The sequence below is a fragment of the Lathyrus oleraceus genome, chromosome 5 (genome assembly GCF_024323335.1).
Source record: "Lathyrus oleraceus cultivar Zhongwan6 chromosome 5, CAAS_Psat_ZW6_1.0, whole genome shotgun sequence".
NCBI classification, from domain to species: Eukaryota; Viridiplantae; Streptophyta; class Magnoliopsida; order Fabales; family Fabaceae; genus Lathyrus; species Lathyrus oleraceus.
Window position 1 is genome coordinate 337,280,324 of NC_066583.1, and position 5,683 is coordinate 337,286,006.

The window sequence follows — 5,683 nt, forward strand, 5'->3', positions numbered from 1 at the left end:
GGGTTGTGTTCTCGGTCAACACGACGAGACAGGTAGGAAAGAGCATGCCATCTACTACCTGAGTAAAAAATTCACAGATTGCGAGTCGAGATACTCAATGCTTGAAAAGACATGTTGTGCACTTGCATGGGCTGCTAAGCGATTGAGACAACACATGCTGACTCACACAACCTTACTGATCTCCAAAATAAATCCAGTAAAGTATATACTTGAGAAGCCATCTCCCACCGGAAGGGTTGCTCGTTGGAAAATGGTACTGACAGAGTACGACATTCAGTATACATCCCAGAAAGCCATCAAAGGGAGTATTCTGTCAGACTATCTTGCTCAGCAGCCAATTGATGATTATGAGCCGATGAAGTTTGATTTTCCGGATGAAGACATCATGTTCCTCAAGATGAAAGACTGTGAAGAGCCAGTTTTTGAGGAGGGACCTGATCCAGATGAAAAGTGGACTTTAATGTTTGATGGGGCCGTCAATGCCAAAGGAAGTGGAATTGGTTCTGTCATTACCACTCCGAAAGGTGCCCACATGCCTTTCACCGCTCATCTGACTTTTGAGTGCACTAATAATGAAGCTGAGTATGAGGCATGTATCTTGGGTATTGAGCAAGCCATTGATTTGAGAATCAAGACTCTGGACATCTTCGGAGATTCAGCTCTAGTGATCAATCAAGTGAATGGTGATTGGAATACTCTCCAGCCTAATCTGGTCCCCTACAGAGATTACATGAGAAGACTGTTGACTTTCTTCACAATAGTAAAGCTGTATCATATACCTCGTGATGAGAACCAGATGGCAGATGCTCTTGCTACTCTATCCTCCATGATCAAGGTGATTTGGTGGAACTATGTTCCCAGGATCGATGTTATGCGCCTTGATAGGGCCGCGTATGTGTTTGCTGCTGAACTGGTAGTTGATGACAAGCCCTGGTATCCCGACATCAAGTGCTTTCTGAAGAATCAAGAGTACCCTGTAGGGGCATCCAATAATGATAGAAAAACTTTGAGAAGATTGGCAGGCAGTTTCTTCTTGAACAAAGATGATGTGCTGTATAAGAGGAACTTTGACATGGTTTTGCTCAGATGCGTGGATAGACACGAAGCGGACATGTTAATGCAGGAAGTTCGTGAAGGCTCCTTCAGGACTCATGCCGGCGGACATGCAATGGCTAAGAAATTGTTAAGAGCGGGTTATTATTGGATGACCATGGAATCTAATTGTTTCAAATATGCTCAGAAGTGTCATAAATGCTAGATTTATGCTGATAAGGTGCATGTGCCGCCAAATCCTCTGAATGTGATGTCTTCGTCGTGGCCGTTTGCTATGTGGGGCATTGATATGATTGGGAAGATTGAGCCGACTGCTTCCAATGGGCATCGCTTCATCCTTGTTGCCATCGACTATTTCACCAAGTGGGTCGAAGCAGCGTCATTTGCGAAGGTCACCAGACATGTGGTTGCCCAACTCATTAAGAAAGAAATCATTTGTTGTTATGGGATTCCCGAAAGAATCATTACTGATAATGGTTCTAATCTCAATAACAAAATGATGAAGGAGTTGTGCGAGAACTTCAACATTCAACATCACAATTCTTCCCCTTATCGCCCTAAGATGAACGGTGTTGTTGAGGCAGCAAATAAGAACATAAAGAAGATTGTCCAGAAGATGGTCATTACGTATAGAGATTGGCATGAGATGATACCCTTCTCCTTGCATGGGTACCTTACTTTAGTACGTACATCGACCGGAGAAACCCCTTACTCCCTTGTGTATGGTATGGAAGCAGTCCTACCTGATGAAGTGGAGATTCCTTCTCTAAGAGTCATGCTGGATGTCGAGTTAGACGAAGCTGAATGGATTTAGACAAGGTTCAATGAGTTGAGTCTTATCGAAGAGAAGCGAATGGCAGCCATTTGTCATGGGCAGTTGTATCAAAGTCGGATGAAGAGTGCCTTTGATCAGAAAGCGCATCCTCGATGCTTCCAAGTCATAGATTTGGTGTTGAAAAGGATCCTTCCTCCTCACACAGATCACAGGGGCAAGTGAACTCCTAACTATGATGAACCATATATTGTCACCAAGATTTTTGATGGTGGAGCCTTAATGCTTGCAACTATGGATGGTGAAGACTTCGCTTCCCCTGTGAACTCAGACGCAGTTAAAAAATACTTCGCATAAAATAGACCCGCTGGACAATAAAAAGAATAGTCCAGGAAAAAAATGGGCATCCCGGCGAACCAAGAAAATGAAAAAGGTTCGGGCAAAAGTTAGGGATTAAAAATGAAAAGATTATACACCTGGTAAGTTGAAAACCTGAAAAAGGAAACTTAGGCAAAAATGGGTATCCCGGTGGATTGAAAACTCGAAAGGGCGATCCAGGCAAAAGTTAGGGATTAAGCGAATGACTGCGTTCTTAGTAGTTCTGAATCTCATCTCGTGTTGATAACTGGAAACTTTCGAAGGATAGGAAACAGTCCAATCACCTTTTTCAGAAAGCTGATCATTTGGAGGATCTTGAAGACGAGCGAGTCATAGTAGAATTGGAACCCGATAGAAATCCATTTCACATTGCCATTAGATTAATTTCTGTTTTTATCTTTTGTGCATTTACCTCTTTCCAGGGACTGCTTCCTGATATAAATGCCTATTCAAAGGCCATTCAATCAATAAAATCATGTTATTCAGTATATATCTGTGTTCATTTTCATCTTACTGTTTTGTTTGCAAAAATGACGTCCGAATTTTTGATAAACATTGCATCATGAAAGGTACATGCTTAATAAACATTTAAAATTGCTGTAAATCTTAAGTGCTTTGGATCGTCTATTCAGAACAGGTGCACTCGGGGCATTTCCTTAAGGTTCCCAGCAGATGACCGCGGACGTTTTTCTTCAATAGTTGGTATTTGGTATCTTATCCCTGCAAAGTTGGTCCAAGCATTGGATTCTTCAATCCCCGGAAGGTTCTCACTACTGTACTTCCCCAAGCATTTGTTTCAGATTATACATTCCCTAGTAGAGTCGACAGTGTCAGACTGTATCTTCCCAGCAGAAGCGGATGCTCCTCAGAGTTTGATGCCAGATCGATGATCTCGACGCTAGATCCATGGTCTCTTTCCTTGAAGCCGAATCTCGGTACCGTATCGGTGTTTGCTTCCTCTGCTGAGTCGTCTCTCTCGCAGATTATGGTTGCCAGAACCACTGTCGCGTTCCTCAGCAACAAGCTTTCAATGCCATTCTCTCCCCATCAGAGTCTCAGTATTTTGTTATTGCCAGAACACCGCGTGGCTGGTCATTTCCCTATAGAGTTCATTGTGCTGTGTATCTCCAACAGCATTGCCAGGGTCCAAAAGATTGTGATCATTTCCCCAACAGAATTCCTTGCCTCGGCTTGGCGTTCTCTCTAACCTAGCATTTCGCATCCCTGCATGTAGAATCATATTGCATTGCATCCTCCCAAAACGCGTAGCATTTCCATTTTCATGGAGCATTACGCCATTGAAAAATTCAAACATGCGCATGTAAAGCATAAGACATTCTCGGCATCCCAAGTGATAAGCCGGAAGTTTGTTTCCAGTACTCAGACTAAAGGTTGTTCATGACTTATCCTTTATTATTCCCAGTAGGGGTCGTTGGCCCACGCGCTGCCTCAGTTATCATTTTCCCTATTTCTGCCGATGCTGACAGGCATGCAGGTTTCCGGTATTCAGACCGAAGTGGCATTCAGGCCAGTTTTCCGATGTTCAGATCGAAGAAGTTTCTGACGTTCGGGTCGACACAACTTGTGGCATTCATGCCAGTTTCCGGTATTCAGACCGAAGTGGCATTCAGGCCAGTTTTCCGATGTTCAGATCAAAGAAGTTTACGACGTTCAGGTCGATGCAACTTGCGGCATTCAGGCCAGTTTTCCGGTATTCATACCGAAGTGGTGCTCAGGCCAGTTTCCCGGTGTTCAGACTGATGTTTGATAATCTAGTATCTTCCGATGCTCAGATCGAAGTCATTTCCAATATTCAGATTGATGAGCGGCATTCAGGCCATGGTTATTTCTGTGTTACCATTTGTTTTGGAATTCAGGTTAACATTCTTTTTTCGGTGTTCAAACCGACTCTCACCGTACTAGACAAATTCTTTGTTGATGCTCAAATCAATTTCCCACTTTTTTTCGGTGTTCAAGACCACCTCTTTGCCGATCCTGATAGGCATTATTACTTTATTTTTCACTTTCCTACTTCAGTGTAAATTTTCGGGCTTTTATCGTATTTAATCCCTTGATACCTCGAAAGTGCGAAAGCCGTTGCTATCTTCATTTCGGGTTTCCAGTTGAGAGAATATGGGCAGCTTTAATATCCCAAAATTTACCCTACAATTTTTCCTGGAAGCATGGGATTATGTTTCACACTTCATTGGCGTCATACTAGGTCATACTCATTGCATACTGCATTAGTGACTTGGAAATCAGGTTTTGATTGATCACTCCTTAACAGAAGGAGCCTACACAAAGCAAGATTGAGAATTGGATTTCATTCTCTAAGTATACAAGTCTCAAGGGTCTCAGGGGGCTCCAGGTATCTTATTATGGTCCTCAGTTCATCAGTGAAGGATTCAGAGCTATCAGAGTGTTCATCTGGATTTAATCAGGAAATTAGGGTTTCATGGCTACCTACAACAGGCAATGTTTGGTTGGAAGTAGAGGAGCTCATCCATGTCATGATTGGAGAGGCATCTTGGCCTAGGAAGACTCACAATTATCTCAGAAAGATCCATTGGCAAGCAGTGCAATTAGTTCCCGATCAATTTTGCCCTAAAATTAGGGTTTGGTGTAAAATCAGTTTATTTCTGATTCTTTGGGTGAAACTCTTTTCCATGGCCCTCCATACGTCCACAAGGGTCTACATACAAAAAAATCAGTTTTTTTAATTTGAGCCAGAAGTGCTTCAATTGATCATTGGAATCGGGAATCAGACAATTTGGGAAAAGTCAACTGTGGGGCCAGAAAAGTCAACTCCTGACCTTTTGAGAGTGGAATCTCAAAATTCATGCCTAGGGGAGCCTACATGTGAAATTTGATCAAGGTTGGATCATGGATTCATCATTTAATCAGGAATTGGAAAAGTTACTTAATTTGGAAATGGTTGACTTTCCATTTTGGGCAAGTTTTTTATGATTTTGCACTCACTTTAAGCCCATTTTCCATCAAGATAAAAGCTCCATTTGTAAATTTCTCCAACATGAAAGTTGTTCATATTGTTCCAAGCTTTCTAGAAATATAGAGTTTGCTCCATTTGGATCAAAATTGAGAAAGTTATGCTCGGTCAAAGTAGGGCTTATTTTTAGGACACTTAGAAATATTTCTATGTCTAAAAATCTTTAAATTTTGTCAAAACATTTTGGCCAGTTTTCTTGCACTTCAAGGCACCAATTGAAAATATTTTATTCACAACAATTATACCTTGTCATGTCCTCTTTCACCTCCCTTTAGATTCATCTCATTTGGATCCATCGTTTGAGAGATACACTCACTTAAAGTCGGTACCATGACTTGAAATTTCTAGGCAGATTTCGAGTTACCTTGGCCAGCCTTGCATTTTTTCAGTTTTGCTCAACTTTAGGCCTCTTTTTAGGTTACGTCTACTTACCATTTCTTTTAACTTTGAACATCAAATATACTCTCCAATAT